At 38.2% G+C, this 18,027-nt stretch overlaps 1 protein-coding gene across 18 annotated transcripts in view; it reads left to right on the top strand.

Annotated features, from left to right (window-relative positions):
• Positions 1-18,027, top strand: part of LOC125320202 (aminopeptidase O (putative)) — a 228,594-nt gene that overhangs the window by 119,607 nt on the left and 90,960 nt on the right. The window lies entirely within an intron of this gene.

The raw sequence follows: 18,027 nt of genomic DNA, 5'->3' as shown, positions 1-18,027 counted from the left end.
CTTGTTGAAATTGGATTTCATTACTTTTGCTTCTTAAAAAATTTAATGTTTTGGTTTTATGAACTGTATTCTACATACTCTTCAGGCTGCATGCTCTAAATGTGCTGGACACCATGTAATGAATTTGCCTTACAGCTGGTTTCCTTCTTCATTCATAGTAGAAATACCTGAAAAAAAAAGGGTCTTAAGACTTAGCATGGAAGACTGATGAAGGTTTTTCTTATGTTCTCTCATCCATATTTCAAAAGGAAATGAAATACAGCAAGAGAGTATTAAATGTTTCCATGCTCAAGATCCTGTTTATTTCAAAGTAAAAGATGACGTGTAGTGCCAGTTATGCAGTAACTATGGTTGTCTTGTTTTTGTTTAACTCGATTTCTTTGTGTTTTGGCTGTACTTCTGACAAACATGGTGAAGCTATTAATATATTAAAATGCTTTGCTGAACCAGGTCTTAGTCATCCATTCTCAAGATCTATTTTCCAAGTGACCACTTCCTCATTGAAGAGATTTGATTTCTCCTTATTGCACAGAGAGTTTTCTACTGGGAGATGTTTGTTAATATTTTTAAATATATCTATTCATCTGTACATCTATATCTTACAGCGTAGATGACACCTTTGGGAGAGGGCAGGTAATATTTGAGAGACAATAACTGTAGAACTAATTTGTCTAAAGCTCAGTTTCCTTTTTAATTTGTCTAATGCTCAGTTTCCTTTCATGTCCTGCAATTTCCTCTCTCCTCTCTTGCTTGTTAAAGCAAAAGTAGGTTCCCTTCTAAGTGTATGCCAGTTCACACAAGATGGAATTCTCAGTTTATCACCCAAATTTACCTTCATTGTGGCTTGATAAATATGGCCTATTTTTTGACAGCAAGTGTTACCTTGAGTAAACCTCCTAGGTTTTCAAATGCTTCCAGAAGGAAGTAAAAAAAATTGAATTTTATCCATTGTGGAACATAAGCAACACAGGTGTTCATATTTAGGACAAGTGATTGCTTGAAGAGTTTGGGAAGCCAGGGAAGGTGATTTCAACTTACCTGGTTTTATAGAAGGGAATATGTGAAAGGAAGGTGCATTTTGAATCCCTTCCCAGTCAATATAATTAAGATGCCATACTTTTGTTTTAATACACACCCTTATTTTGTAATGTGTAATATTTTTCAAGGAATTAAACATTTGTTCTCATTTGAAAAACTACTATGCTTGTTTATCACAGGAGAGGAGATGTACCTGACAACAAAATGCTTGTCTGTACTATATGCACTGCTCCTAATTTTAAAGCAGCTCAGAGTTGCATAAAAGTAGCTGAGAGATTCAAGACATCTCAAAAGATACTACCTAGTATTGTGAAGGTACAGTTTTAATGCAACTCAGTGTTTACAAAATGTCTTTTACTAAACAATTGCCAAGTACTTTTTATATAAGGACCTAATTACCATTGCATGAGATACCTCAAAAATATGTAACATCTCTTAAAATTCTCTGTCCTTCAAAACTGAAATTAGAATGTTTATTTTGATTTTACAGATCATAATCCAAAGCATGGATAGCTTGTCTGCAGATAATAGATAGCTTGTCTGCAGATGCTTAAGAAAGTTGGGCTCAGCAAGGAAATGAAGTCAAGTTTTTTGGCCCAACACAAACCTTCAGTTGAGGGCTGTCTATATTATAGATAAGAATTGAGCCACACATTCTTCCATGAAGCAGTTAGTCCTGTCTGCACCAAAATATATACAGGTATTTTAATACAGATATATATACAGATATTTTAACCCGCAGCATAGATCAGAACAGAAGGTAGGGCTGTGACTTCATTTCCCCAATACTATGAAAGGCTCAGTGCATATAGCAGTGTAGTTGAAAAGATGATCTTGAGCATGGGAGGATTCATTTAATCTATATTTATATTGTAATAAACATACTTTCTAGTAATGAATTACAGCTATAGTGATTTTAGATTTTAAGTATCAATTATAGGTGTTGGCTTTAAGTCTATTTTAAAAAATAATAATTTAATGGGCAACTATTTACCTTTTTGCCTTTGACTGTTTGAATGTGTGTATGCAGCCTGTAACCTTTAACACAAAAGGATAATAGAATAATTAATAAAAGCTTGCTAAATCATGGTTTTTTCAGTGCAAAAAATTCTGATTGTAAAATATTCAGGCATGGTGTGGTAAGGTGTTAGAGGGCATGGTAACAGCCAGAAGTCAGAAATGTGCCTGTGTGTTGTGTCTTCACAGCACAGAAAGAGGTATGATGGCAAGTCTGTTCCTGTTATATTAACTTGGAGGTAGTACAGAGCTGGAATCCATGATAAAGAAAATAGCATGCATAATCCTTTGCTACAGAGGTGTATTGCTATAGTGGTGTGTGTTGCTTCACAACTACATGAGACAGAAATGTAGAGTTAAGTTTCTTGTGTGAATGTCTTGTGTAGCTATCCAGCCTTCTGGTATAAAGTGGCATGTAAGTAAATATTTAATGAGTTATATTTAATTGAAAGTATCTGGTCAGACTATCAGATTTTCTTTTGCTTCATCAGGAGGACCGGGACTTTTTCTGAAAATAACCCATTTTATACTTCCAGAGGGTATTTCATATCTTGCACTTGTTTTTAATCAGTTAAAGCCTGTGAATATCCCATATAGGAATTTGTTTGAAGTGTTTTTAAAAAGGAAGGTTGTGTAATACCAATGACCTAGATGGCATGTAGACACTAAGTCTTTTCATTTGTTTTCTCTTGTCCAAAGCATTGAGACAGGAAGCATTCTTAGAATTATTTTTAGATTTTTAAAAGTCAACCTTGATTTCCTTGTGTAACAGTAATCCCTTGGCTAGGCCTGAAAGCAGTACTGTTTACTCTTCAAAGTGCCATATGTTTGAAATTTTTGGTTTCATTTTGATGCCTGTGTTGTTTTTTTGGTTTTGTTTTTTTTTTTTTTAAATAAAGTACTCAGAAACTTCACTTTACATAGGATTTTCATATATTAAATGTTTGGGTATAGAAGAAAGTGCTATCCAATGTATCCATGATTCTTCTCATAGTGTGCCTAAACCACAAAATGGTTTGATTTATTGCTGTCTAGTCTGCATGTGTAAAAGAGCATGTGTAAGATCGTGTAAAAGGTCACTTTCTTGCTTTGTAATTGTGTTGCCTTTATGACATCACATTTGCTGTGACAGAAAGATGGCTGAGCCATTAGGAGTCAGTAATTCTGGTTTCCTTCTTAGCTTGTATCCTGCTTATTTTCCATTTACGTATTCAGCTGAGAAGTGAGCCATTGCTCCCAATGTATCTTTACACCTCCATCATGGAGCTGCTGCTGTTTTAGTTGATGTGTCCCTTTTTCTAAAATAAAAAGAAATTGAGTGCATCAGTGTGTTGCCCTAGCACCTACCATTGTTCCTCATGCCATTTACAGCATTAAAATCTGTGAAACTTGTACAGAGATGTTGCCTTAACCATGCACAGGCTGCTGAATTACTGAATCTAGTTATCCTTTCTTCTACCACACAAATGAGCTGTGCTATGTAGAGAGGGTAAGCAGTTTCAAGTTCTTCATCTTTGAAAGCTAAAAATATTCTTATCTAAGTGTTCTGTTACTTGTGACACTAAGTTAGTATTTGTAAAACATACTGGGTTTGGTAAATGTGAGAGTTCATGGAGTTTTTGTTTGTTGTTGCTGGTGTTAGATCAATGACTGATGTAAGTAAGGGAATTGTGTTCTTTGGGCTACACATAAGCTTTTCACTGTCAAACCTATATCTGTGGTGCAATGCTACTTGATGTTTCCAAATCATATGCTACTCACTGTTTGACTATATTCCTTTCATCAGTGAAAAGCTGGGGCTTTTCAGCTTTTCTCAAGTCATCTTGATCTGAATGTTTCTAGTACCATCAAAATGTAGAATAAGTCAAATGCACAAAGTGTTATAAAAATGTCTCTTTATGACAGAATAAAAATCTCTTGTCATTCAACAAATCTGCTATGGAAAAGTTACTTTTGAAGAGTAGTGAGTTTTACTTGGCCAGAACATTGTGAGTGTCTGTTAAAGTTTATAAAAATCTGATTGTGGATGCTGAAACATGAACTCTGGATTACTCAGTTACTAAATAAACCTCTCAACAGAATAGCTCAGTATTAGTTACACAGAGGAAAAACTGGAAAATGGGAGAAGTTGGATCAATATACCATCACCTTCATTATTGGGATTCTAATTATATTTAAAATTTTAATACGTTTCAAAGTCACGATATGTGAAATGACCAGTTATTATCAACACGAATCCTTGAGATTTCACAATGCTCATTGCTGTGCACATGTTGTCTGAGGAGATCTAGATAGGCATAGGAAAGGTAGAAAGGAAAGGATAGGTTGTCCAGGAGGGCCAACCCTCTCCTGGGGTGCATCAGGCATAGCATTGTGAGCTGGGCAAGGGGGGCATTGTCCAGCTCTGCTTTGCACTGGGGCGGCCTCACCTCGAGTGCTGGGGGCAGTTTTGCTGTATGAGGAGCAGCTGAGGGCACCTGGTCTGTTCAGCCTGGAGATGAGGAGACTGAGGGGAGACCTCATTGCAGTTACAACTTCCTTGTGAGGGGAATAGGAGGGGCAGACACTGATCTCTTCTCTGTGATGCCAAGTGATGGGAACCAAGAGAATGGGCTGAAGTTGTGTCAGGGAGGTTTAGGTTGGATATTAGAAAAACATTCCTCACCCAGAGGGTGGTTGGGCACTGGAACAGGCTCCCCAGGTCACAGCGCTGAGGCTGACAGAGTTCAAGAAGCGTTTGAACAATGCCCTCGGGCACATGGTGTGATTCCTGGGGATGGTGCTGTGCAGGACCAGGGGTTGGACTCGGTCCTTGTGGGTCCCTTCTAGTTCAGAGTGATCTGTGGTTCTATTATTCTAGAAAGAGAGTTAAAGCTCAAGGTTTTTGGTTTATGTTCAACCTCCCCAGCAAGTACCAGCATTTTCCCCTTCCGGGTTCTGTTTCTGTGGGAGTTTTACAAACAAACCCACTAGTGGCCTGTGAAGCACTACAGAATAGGACACAGAAGTAACTCTGCTTTAAGTAACAGGTAGGGAGAATTTGCCTACTTATATTTCATTTGATTTTAATGTTAGGAGTTGGGGGATGGGAATTAAAAGATATATGAAGGGAATGTCCAGTCAAAGATGTCCTTCCTATTCTGGAAGCTAACTTAGAGTGCAAGTCCCTTTTCTTTTCCCAGTTTATTGAATTTATTGCCATCTTGGCTTAGTTAACAGTGGACTGGCTGGGTGTTTTGCAATGCAGACTCTTTCCAAAGCACTGGCAAAGATTTACCGTATTTCCAGCTGAGTTTCCCTGAGGGTTTGAGCTGAAATTCTGACTTTCGTATTAAATTAGGCATGGTTACAAGACAAGAATTATTTGTGAAGTTTTTATGAGGCATGTGACTGACAAAACAGGCAACAGGGATGCAATCACTGGTCAAAAATGTATCCAGGATACAAAGGGCTCTTACTTATAGACTTGAAGGGTCATAGATAGAAAGATAGCCTTTATAAGTTTAAAATAAAAAACACCCCTCCCTCAAACTTCTTTGTGCGAGTTACCCTTGTTTGATGATTTCACCTCAAAAAAGGGCTTCCCTTTTTTTTTCTAAACACCTGAAATTTCACGCAACTATTCCATGTATTTCAACCAGACAATGTTTTGGGGGTTGGTTTTGAGTTTTTTCAGTTCAGTTGTATTTTTACAATACTTTAAAATACTTTGGCAAACATCTTCTGTGGTGTAGCAATGACCAAAAGTACTTGCTATTCATTTCCATGGCCATATTTATATCAATGTTGCTGTTATTCCTTATGGCAGGGTGCTGCAGAGATTTTTGCTAGTGTTTTGGGTCATAGCATGAATGAGAATCATGGCATAAACATTGTCCCATGCCACTCCATCTCTATTAAACATTGAAGTGACCCCTCAAATGCCACTTTTTTTTTTTTTTTAGTTCAAAATTGTGCTGTGCTTTGAAAATAACTGCGTATTTGGCAAGTTTTGATTGATGTATGACTAAACAGTGTTTAAAATTATGGCAGTTATCCATCTGTGCTTGAGTGTTCTACGTGGTTCCTGCTGGATTAATCACTTGCTGATGTCAGAATTACCATCACTGGGTGCCTAGAGGGAAATGAAAGATAGAGTGATATAATCATGAAGTCAGGCTCTCCACATGGCAAATGCAGTCCTTTTATTTTCCTTTCCTGTCTTGCATCATATCCCATCTGTCTATATTTCCACATTGGTTCCTTACCATTTTCCTCTTTATTTTTTAGGGAAAACTTTAGTTTCAGCAACCTTGTATTTCCTCCTTTCCTTTGCAAAAAAAGGCTATCATGAGAGTGAAAATCCATTTCTAACCTGGGAATGTTTATAGATATGCTACTGTAATGAGTACCTGTGCTTGACCTGATCTAAACCTCTGTTATGCTCAGGTGTTTCTGGTTTGCCTGTGAAAAAAAAGGAGATGGTTAATGTCTGCTTGTTTTGTGATGATTAATTGAATCAATGGGAAGCAAATATATTTTTTTGTATGGAGCAACTCCATACTACTACAGATACACTTGTCCTTCTGTCTCTTCTTACCATTATGCATATGTTCTTGTGGAAGACAATGTTGTCATGTTATATAAACTGCAGAGACCTGATTCTTCATGACTATGCCTGTTTTAATGTGATGAAGGATTTTAAGCATATTTGGATGCATAGAAAATGATGAAACTGAAATTATATTAAGAATGTGATGGATTCATTTTAGCTCAAATATGAATGAAACCTCATGTAGCTATCTTCACTCAAAGTCTATAATAAAAACAGCATCACAGCTTGGAAGTGGAGATTACATGTGGCAAAAAAATCAGGACATATTTTAGTTTCATCCAGTAGCTCTCCCAGTCATTTTAGATGCTAAAGGAATCTTCTGAGGGCTAATGCTTTTGAAGTAGGCCTTCCTGTTACAAAGTAGGCTGTTCTAGAATAGTTTTTGTTTGTGGGGGTTTTTTTGTGGTTTTCTTGTTTGTTTGTTTGGGGGGGTTATTTGTTTATTATTTTTCTTTATCCAAATGGCAAGAGAACAACTCTTAAATGTTTACCCAGATTAAATGCTTTTACAGCAGTGTGCTGACAGTTTTGGTAATTTGTACTGGGTTTCTGGGGAGAGCAGTATCTGTACAGAGGCTTTTGTTCCTTAAGTATGGACAAGATCGGCAATAGCTAAAAATTAGCAGTATCTAAAGGTCGCCGAGTGTTTTGGGTGAGGAGAGCCAAAATACTCGTTCCCAGTAAGAATGCCTCCTAAAAGAGCTAACAAGAGAGTTGTGTTGCTTAAAATATTTTTTGATTGTGTCAGCAAAAACCAGGGTAGGATAGGTTTGAAGATATGTATCGCATCTGAGGTTCTGAGTTGACACTTGCTCTCTCAGCCTTGTATTTTTGCAGACTTCAAGGGCACTCCCCCTGGAAAGAAAGAAGATCTAGTTTTTCACTTTTTACTCTGGGATTTTTGTTTCAGTGTTGTTGTTGTGGTGGGTCTTTGTTTTTCTATCGTTTGTTTTTTAATGTGTAACATTTGTCCTGGAAATCTGCAGTCACTACAGGGGGAGAAGGTGCGTTTGAACTGAGAGAGGTACAAGGACTGAGGTTGTGTCAGTCAAGGTGAATGCTCAGTCAAAAAGCTCTTTTAAAATTAAAACCATTGATAGGTCAGTTGACATGATGGTTGGTAAACTGGGGGAGGACAAGAGACAGCTGACTGCCTTTCAGCAGGAGGTGCTGACCTTGAAGTGTGTGTAAAAGAAGGTCTACTAAGAAGTAGTGAATATGCAGTCACACCACAAGTAAATGGGGGAGGGTGGTGAGAGATGCCTGTTTTGTACCTCAAAGAGAAGAAAGAAACAGTTTAAGGAAAGTCAGTACGGGATGTGAACCTGAATTCAGGTGGGATCCACACTGGAAGTTTTCAGGGAAAGAAAATGGTAAGAAAGGCTTTGTCCCAGATGGAACACCCTACTGGTGTTGAAGGTGCGCAGCAATTCCCAGCCTTCACAGCCTCCTGGCTAGTTCAAGAAAATTTCTGTATAAAATGTTTTGAGGTTTGTGGTTTTTTCTAATGTCTTGGTTCCCATGCAGAAGCCAAATATTAAAATGTTATTTGACTACACTGCTTTAATATTAGGTAACAGGGTATCTTTTAAAATCTTTACAAAAGCCTCTATCTTTGCTTCTGAGAAATCTTAAAAACTCCTGAAATGCAGGAGCAAGGAGTGGGGGAGGGAAAGACAGATTAAAACTGACAGTAAAAAACAGAATCTGTACACACCTGGATCTTTGATAAAGCGAGTTTTGATTAAGTGCAGGATAAATTATGACAAAAAGCACATTGGTTAAACTGGGAGTTCTCATTATTAACATTATAAAAATATTAAAAATAGAATTCACAGCAAACAGGATGTCTGGTCATAACAGTGCAGTTTCGGTTGCCTGGTATTTATGCAGCTGACCTTCTGTGCTGACATCAGAGAGCAGCAAGGAGCCTCGTGACCGTGAATAAGACTCCCGTTTATTCTGCTCACACCAACATGGTAGCTCATGGAAGGAATGAGCTAGCCTTTAAGGCGTAGTGTGAAGAAATGAACTAGTACCTTCAGGGAAAGGGACGTAAACTGCTCCTGCTCTGTTGTTGACACATTCTTTCTGTAAAGCTTTAGTTTTCCCTCCTGTTGTGGCCAGTGGAACTTTTCAATTTCTTTTTAATAGTAGTGTTAATTTTTTTTCTCTGATACTGAATTTGGAAGTAGAGTTTCAGGAGTATGGAGACTTTATTCCAAGTTCCTGAACTACTTGTACCAAATGAATTAACAAACCAATAGTTCTGGGAGATGGGCTGTGCTGCCCAAACGAAGGGACAGAGTGAGCATTCTGTGGATCATGGAGTGCGTTCCTCATTGACCATTTACAGTAGAAATATTAAGGAAACACCTTCTTCAGCACAATAGGCAGGCAAACATTCCTGCAGTTTGAAGCCTGGAGCAGGCTGGCTGACATTTTAGCACAGAGAATATTTTATGTTCACAATCCCTGCCTGTTGTGTGATGGCTTATGAGAGAGTAGGGCTGGCTATGGAGAGCTGCAGCACGTGGGGCTCTCATTACTGCCATATGCAAATATGTTATTTGCATTCATATTCTTGTGAAATAGGGTCACCTGGGCCAACTGCACTTACCTGAAATTAACCTTCTCTATCGTGTTCTTTTCTGTTGCTCTCAAAATTTGCTTCTCTTTCAACTGAAAAGCAGACTGCCCTAAGTTTTGAGGGGAAAACCCATGAATGTAGAAAAATATGAGTTTAAAAGTATCTAAGAGTTGATACAAATGTATAAATTTGTTGAAAATTGCAACAAATGGGTCTTCTGCAGAAAAGAGAAAAAAAAAGGGCATACATCGAAGGAACTTCTGTTACTTTGTATTGGTATCAGTCTCAATTTTGTGATGATTCACTGAGGTTACTAAACCTGTACATACAGATCTTCATTTTGGCTCACAGCTAAGTTCTTAGATTTTTTGGTCGTACCTTACTTTCTGATTTTTCTTTCACTTCCTTCTAAAGGAAAATGCTTGCTTACAGTATCAGAAATTCTATTGTGTATCAGCTGTGTATTAATGGCATACTTGAAATACAAGTTATAAGCCAGGAATACCTGTTTCAAATATCTCAATACCTTTCTGCCAAGCCGTTTGTTTACTGAACCTTTGAAAAGAGAGATACAATGTTCAATTAACTGAAGGAATGTACAACACTCAAATACCACACCCAGCCTGCTTAGGAGGACAGTCTTTTTTTTTGTGCCTACGTGTCCTTGAATAGTTATGGGGCAGGCTTAGGGTTGGTGTCAGTTTACAATGGAATAATACAAGTCTGAAGCTATTGTTTGAGAAGACAAAATGTGTATGTGAAAGCAAAATGCTGGAAGAGCCTATGGTACAAGAAATGTACCTTTCTTAAAGAAATGTAACTATAGTAGTGAAATGGGATTGACAAAAAGCTCTTGTCAAATTTTGATGGCCTCTCAGACTGGGGGAAGCTTTCTCTGAGATCTTATTTATGTTCTTAAAGAAGGCACAACATGTAGTGTGTGTGCACATATGATTTGGCTTTCTCCCCTGCTCTCAAAACCATAAAGAAGTGCTGTGTTTTAAGAAATATAACTGTACACTTTAAATTGGTTTCATTATAACTTATTTTTTAGTTTGAAAGAGGTGGTTTTAAACAGAAATTTGACAGTGCTGCTTTTTTGACCTTGTTGGAAAAGCGTGATTAATTCCTGTTAAGTCCTTGCTTGGTCCTATTCAAGAATCATGTCTTTCTGTGCCATCAATATCTCAGCAAAGTAAGCTAGGCTTGAGGAAGACCAAACACATTTGGGTCTGTGACAGAAGAGGATGTGGCTTTAATTCTGAAAAGGTGGGTTGGTCTACAGTGCAAGTGTACTTGACACCTACAAAAGCCTTCCTTCCTCCCCATCTGATGTCCTTACCAGCTGTCCTGGCTCCCTGCCTGTTGAGGTTCACATGCTCGGGTGTGGGCAGAGCTTCACTTACAGCCTGCTTGCTTTCTCCAGTGGTATGCTAGGGTTGCAGCAGGCTTTTCCCAAGAGTGTGTGGAAGCATCCCACAGCTCAGATGGTTCGAATGTTAATCATCGAGTCGAAGGCCAGGTCCTTAGGTGCATGAGGCTATGCTGAGGGTGTGGGCATTGTCTGCCTTTCTCTTTGCTGACTGAAGACATACAAGAGCCAGCCTGCCATGATCTCCTCACCTGATCCCTTTTACTGTGAACAAGCCATAGTAATTCTTCAGAGTATCATGCCAGCATGGAATATGTTGAAGCTCCTCACTGCAACTAATGCTCAAAGACTGGAGCTGGAAGCTTTTAAATATGTTTTTGAGTCCCTCTGTTACCAATTTATATGCTTTGAAGTGATCAGGTTGATAAATTACATGACTTCAGGGTGAAATTTTAAGAAAAATTGAAAAATGTGTTCTTTCATATGTTCTGTCTGCAAACTATCACAAAACTGAAGTTTTCTTATCTAATCTACAGGACAGTGAAAAGCTACAAATACCTCATTGTCAATCATCAATACACATTATTGATGGTAGGTTTTCATAGGAAATTAGCAGGCACTTGTCTGTCGAGGATTGATGATAACTTGGTAATATTTTAATGCGCCAGTTGGACCACTCCTTCTGCTTAAATGTCAGTCAGAAGATACTCATTTTGTTTCCAAATGATGACCTTTATGAAAAGGAGAAAAAGAAGAAGAAAAAGAGGGTGATTAAAACCATAAACCATAATCTATTCAAGATTCAACAAATTCTGGTTTTTTGAGTCAGAAGCTCTATCTTCACTTTACATTTTTGTGTGTACCAGGGTTCTGCACATAGGAGCACAAAGCAGAGACTGCTGCATGCTTCTGTGAAGCAGAGTTCCCAAAAGAGTAAAAGCAGATTTTCTAGTCCAGACCTTTTTTTGCCTTTTGTTGATCAGTTAGACAGTTTAATATTGGGCCAGTTTCAAATCAACATAGGCAGCATAGTTCTGTAGCAATGTGCTTTTCAGAGGGTTTAGTCCTTAAGCAAGCTCATCACAGGCATGTGATGCCCATGTCCACAGTAGTTGGCAGTTTGTCAAGTGGGGTGAAAGACCAAAGGAGTGAGGAGTTCAGATTTAGCTGAAATTACTGAAAATTTTTACAAATGTAGTACGCACACAAATATTGTTCTGGGAATGAAGCCACTGAATTAATGTTAGCAGATCTGATATTTTAAATTATTTTTTGTTGGTTTAAGTTTACTTTTGAGTTCAGAGTGTAGACTTGAGAACCTGAGTAAAACACGTATGTCCGTCATCTGTGATGGAGAAGTATTACATGTTTTGAAGGAAGCATTTTTTTTAGTCCCATGCTGTATTTAACTTCAGTGGTTCCATGTTTTATAAGCTCAAATGAAGCTAGAATACAATACTCCATCTAACAAAAAGCCACATGTACTCTTAGAATGAATCTATACTAGTTTAAAATAAATGCCACTACATATATTTTCTCTAATGAAAATCTGAACTCGTATAAACTTCATGTAACCTGAAGAATGCAGTCATACTGTCCTGGCATAAAGCAATACAGAACTGGTGCTCTGGAACAGTTTACATAGAAGCTCAATAGTTTCGTGATTGTTTTAGTTCACCTACATGAATGTTCATACAACAGTGGCATGACAAATAATTGTCAAACAAGTAATTTAGTGCCCAAATACATTAGCTATTGTTTTACTTTTTAGAGACATTCAGCTGCATAAATAGGAAAGTGACTGAGCCTCTCCAGGAGTTCGCTTCAGGTTCAGTATTTGTGCCTTTCAAATTACAGTGAGTACTTGTAAGGAATGTAAATTGTCCTGAGACCCTGGACAATATGTATAGATAGAATGGCTGCACCCAGTAGTGTCTAGATCTTCTTCCACAGAGCAGCAATACCACTTCATTTAATGATCTTGGAAAGATCAGATTAGAGAGAATAGTGAAGGATAACAGAGGATGGGTTTGTTCAGCCACATTGCCATAGCATGGCTGGAGAAATAGTGATTTGCACTACTTTTCATAGTTCTTTACAGATACGGTCAGTACTTTGCTTTCACAAAAATGAAATTTGGTGTAAAGATATTTTTTAACAAGTTTTCTTCTGCTGACTATTGAGACAATGACTCAAGAGTTCTTCTGCCATCATGTTTATTTTGTCGTGGCTGTTGTTACTTACAATGAAGGAACTTTCATGGGTGTCCGGGAGGTTCCTCTGGGCTTTACCTTTTTCAGATGAAACAGTGCAGCTCTGTGTAAGCTTGGGAGGGGAAACTATGGGTTTTCTGCATCCTTAACTGGATGATGGCCCTCAGTGAAATAGGCAGCCCTGTGTAAGAGTCTTGTGAGGTTTCCCACTTCTGAGTGGAAGAGTTGTGTGAATGACCTCATGGATCCTCTCTGCAAATATCTCTGTTCATTGATGGTTCCCCACTGACTGTTAGCCAAGATATTTCACCAATCTAGAAGGACCTAGTTCCTCTAAAACTGTTAATGCATGCTCAAATTAGTATTTTTATTAATTTTTTTTATTTGACCTAGTACAATCTCATTTGTATGTTACCAGTGGATAGATCTCAGGGGTTTTGTTCACAGGGGTTTTCTGGGATTTTGTTGTTTTGATTATTTTGTTTAGTTTTGTTTTGGGGGTGGGGGTTTGTTGTGGTTTTTTTTTTTTCTTGTTTTTAGAAAGATTTGCATTCACTGAGTAGTAATCTTGTTATTAAGCGTGACTTATTCCAATTCTCTTCTTTTGAGCTGCTGAATACTAACTGCCAGATAATTTTCCACGTTTCGTATTCCTCTCTTTTTCAGGCAGGTTGGCATTGCATGCACAATACAGGATGCCAAGGCATGATCTTACAGCCCCTGGAGTTGCTGTCTATGTTCAGGCTAGGCTGAATTCTTTAGCCTAAGATCCTCTAAGGCATAGAAATGTGAATAGCTGGTCATTTGTGCTTCAATTGACTTGCGAAGTTATCCTAGTGCCGCACAGGTTTTTCTGTTGTTCCTGCTAAAGTCCAGGCACTGGACTGTCATCACACTTCTCTAGCACTGCTACCAGAGAAGAGGTTAGATATGAAAATTGAGTGCTCTACCACTACGTTGCTTTGAATGGCAATGTAGGTCACTTACACTGAGGGTTTTATCTAAAATTACATGTTATTCTTCCTTACCTTTTACCCTTTTCCTTAGTTATAATTTCCTACAATGATATATTTGCTTCAAGGACATTCCCATCTGATTTCAGAGAAGAGGAAGAAAGCTGATCAGCTTCCAGGAAATTCCTTTGGTAGCTGCAGGGGCTGGGCTTGTGATACTGTGGTATTAATAGTTGCTCCTCAGAGATTTTACGGTTGCTGTCTTTCACCTCCTGAAAGGATCAAGATTATTTTAGTCTTGTTGCCTATAACATATGCTCACTTAAAGCTAATTTCAGTGTATATGTGTTTACCCCCATATGTTTTCTCTAGTAACCTGGCTTATTTTAATCAAGTATGGAAGAAAGACAGATGTCAAAGACAACTAATACAGTAAACACTAGCTAGATAGAGGAAGGAGAGTCAGTAAATCATGACATTGAAACAGAGCTTGTGATTTGTTCGACACAGGGAGTCTCTGTAAATCTCTCTTTGTCCTAGAAGTATCTGAATAAACTTCAGAGTTGACAATCAACCACAGGATACACATTGAGGAGAAACATGGACTTCATGGACTCTTACACTTCTGGAACAACACAGTTTGGCTCCATGATGCTCCATTGTGATGGAGCAAACCTCTTGCTTGTGTGAGCATGTATCATTCTCATACAGGAGTGTCAAAGGGACAAGTAGGGTGTTGGGTGCAACTCATAAGCAGGAAACAGGATGTGCAAGTCAGTTTCTCCTTTTGATGCTGATGAACTGAATGCCTTTAGGCAAACTAATTCCCCTTAGGTTTTCTACAAATGACTCAACATAAACACACAGTGTGCTAATTTCCAGTGTATGATCTGTAGACCTCTGCCCTTTAATGGGCTGGTTGGCCATACATTAACTGGTTTTATCTTCCAGCCTCAAAGACCTATCCATTCTCTCCTGCACATTGTAGTACTTTTCCAGGAATGATCTATGTGAGCATAAAGAGCTTTTTTCAAATATGAGTACTGGAGATCATTCAAAATTCTTGGTGTTGTAACCAGGGTTGTATTGCACTGCAGTTACTGCATGCACAGCCATATAAGGGGAACATACAGTTCTGTTTATTGTGATGTTAGCAACTCTTGTTTCACTGCAGTGTGGTATGAACAAGACTTCCTGATGTATCTTGCTTTTTCACGCTTTCAAATAGGATAACATAATGTGATCAGGCAAAGCTGTGTATGACAGGACAAATGCAAAGGTAGTAAATACATTCTAATGAGGTTTTTAGATCAATCAAGATCTAGGGCTAACTGTTGAAATAACTTGCAAGGGGATTGAAGGGAATACAAAATCTGCCAGTAACATATTTCCTAGTTTTTATTTGTGGATAAAAGTCTTAAGGAAAGTCATATCAGAGGTGTGTGGGCTGTTCTTTCAGCATTCTGAAAAAGACTGGTTTTGTCTTTTGTTTTCCTCGAAGTTAAGTTATACTGACTGTCCTATATTCATTTAGACAAAGCTAGTGTTGAACTCCACTCAGGTTGTCCAGTCATTTTAGTAGTCGTGCTTGCTGTCTCCGTACTGGACTAAGACTCCTGAGCCAATTTCAGAAGATGCTGCTTGGCCTCTCCCACAGAGTGCATGTGAATAATACTATTAACTAGACAGAAGTATTTTTTTCGGTCTGTCTTACACACTATTTTAAAACACAGGTGGAAACTCATCCCAGCTTATTTAGGTACATTACTTCTCTCATAGTCTAGTAGTTGGCAGCAGTCAAATATGCTGTGTGTGCGTCATTAGTTAGGATGAATTATACATTGGTGATGAAGAAGAACCAATTTTTTTAACTTGCCTAGAAGTAAACAGAAATAATTTATTTTTCAATTTCTTCTTGATTCACCTAGTTTACTGATGTATAGCTAAAAATGCTGTGACAAGTGTAGCTTATTTTACTTAATATCCTCTTTGGGAGAAGCCTGATCAGACAGGGATGTTTCTATATTAATCTTACTAAATTTTACCGGTCTCTCTTTGCCTGCCATGAACTTTGGCATATGATGAAAAAGAAGAAGAGGCTGAGCCAAGACAATATTCTTAGTGACTTTGGGTAAAACAACTGACATCCCGTCATAGCAGCAATATAGAAGTTTTGCATTATCTGTGTAGGCAGAGCAAGTTGTGATGATCTCTCTTGTTCCACCTGAAAGTGCAGTGGCCTGTGAAGCGGCTTCTGTTTGACATTGTGCACAGCCTTAAAGTATAGAAAAATCTTCATTCTCATGGTTGGTAAGTGCATTAACTCTGTTACAAGATTTTTCTGATGCTTATTCACACCTTTCTCTGGCATCTTGTAGATAAGGAAGAAAATAATGTTTTTCTCTAAGTATTTTGCTGCAAGGTACATATATGCATATGGGTGGTATGTGCCTACATGCATCATAAGTTTGAAGGTTTTTATCTTCAAGAGGCCCATCTCTGGCTGTCATGGATGTTGCAGCTGTCAGCAAGAATAGGTCAGTGACCATTTGAGTAAGCTGAACTCGTTCTATTAGCTGCCCCCTGGGTAATTTTTCATAGTATTTTCCATGTTAGCAAACTTTCCAACTTGTCAGAGCTTACAGGCCATTCTTTCATGAATCGTCCTTCCAAATTTCCTTACAGAACTTGGCGAAATAAGTTGTTTGATTAGCTTCCCCCAGCCCTCACTGTGTTCTTCTATGGTATGAACCAATAAATTCTTTAGAAAAAGTGAGAAAGGAGCATCAGAAAGGAGGTGTTATGTCACTTTCCAACCCTTTCATTCTCTGAGGATCTGATAGGCGCACAAAAGGTAAAAAAGATTTGGGCTTTGCAGTCATGATCTGTCCCTCTGTTTGTTTCTGTTGGCTGTTTTCTTTTGTTCTCTTTCTTACTGTTTTGTCTCTTTGCGTCTCTGTCCTAATATTTTTCTCCCTTGTAATATGCACATAAGGTGTGAAAAATGGCTGCTTTAAATCAATCCTTGCATTCATCACAGAAGCACCCTGTAGTGATGTCAGCTGGCAGATTCTGAGTGCAGAATCTTCATTGCTTTGCAAGGCCAAGAGGTTGTGCAATCATGGTGATCTTTGTTGTTTTATTTTACACCCTGTGTACAATATCAACTTCATTCTAGCTGATGAAGGTGTGTCCTTCAAAGACCAGGCTCTGATTTCTAAAGTCACTGGGGGAAACAAAAGAGGCTACAGATTACTCCCCTTCTTGCAAATGAGGGAATACAGTGCCTCTGCAGGAGTGCAGGAAGAACCTTGGTAATGCCTGGTGCTGTTTTATGGAGTAGCTGCATCTATTCTAAGAGCTATTGCATGTGGTGGTGTGTCGCATCCTGCACTGGAAGGTTTTCAGCTTTTACCATGGAGTTTGGCAATATTTTCCATATCACAAGGAGTGATCTGTAATAGCCTCTAAAAGTAAAATACATAGAAAAAGTCAATCTTGAACCTAAATCTTAAAATTTTTACTCAATTCCTGTTGAATGCGTTCAAGTGATTGTCTGAAAAACAGTTTGATCTCTGGTGGGGATAGTGAGAGAAGCCTGAACTATCTAGTGGAGAGAGTCATTGGGTAAATGCAAAGTAACAAGCAACTTTTAATTTGGTGTTGTAAAATACTGTGGTTGGATATTAGTTTGTGATTTTAGAAGTGAGATGGTGCCAATGTATTTGCTGTTGGGAGGTATATACCCTTCCTCACTCTGCTTTGCAGTGCACATCTTAAAATTTGTATTGATCAGATGTGAAGAATTCTTTTTCTTCAAAAAATGGAATGTGAAAGACTGTCTTATGTGAACTGCTTTTGAATACCACAGTGAAACTATCTCACTCAAAAATAAGCTTTAGGATAGGAGATGTTAATACAGTCCTTTCTTAATTTCTGAAAAGTTTCAGCAGGAAAAAAAGAAACTTTACAATGCCCATTAAGACTTTTCACAACACACACTTGTGCAGTGCACCTATTTCACTACATCTTAAGCATGTTGGTTTTGGATTGATGCCAGATTTATAGCCAGTTTTGCAAGTGTACACTGGGTAACGTTGCTTGCCTGACCGCAGCAGCAATGGTATCTGTGTTTCTGTTTTGTGTTCAGGTAATCCGAAGTCTTTCATACACTGAGAATCTGTATCTTAATTGAAGAATTAATTCAGAGAATCTGGATCTTAATTCTTCAACTGGTGGGAGCTAAAGGC

Source organism: Corvus hawaiiensis, chromosome Z (assembly GCF_020740725.1).
Source record: "Corvus hawaiiensis isolate bCorHaw1 chromosome Z, bCorHaw1.pri.cur, whole genome shotgun sequence".
NCBI lineage: Eukaryota > Metazoa > Chordata > Aves > Passeriformes > Corvidae > Corvus > Corvus hawaiiensis.
Note: the sequence above shows the minus strand (reverse complement) of the source record. Positions and strands in the feature narration are given on the sequence as shown.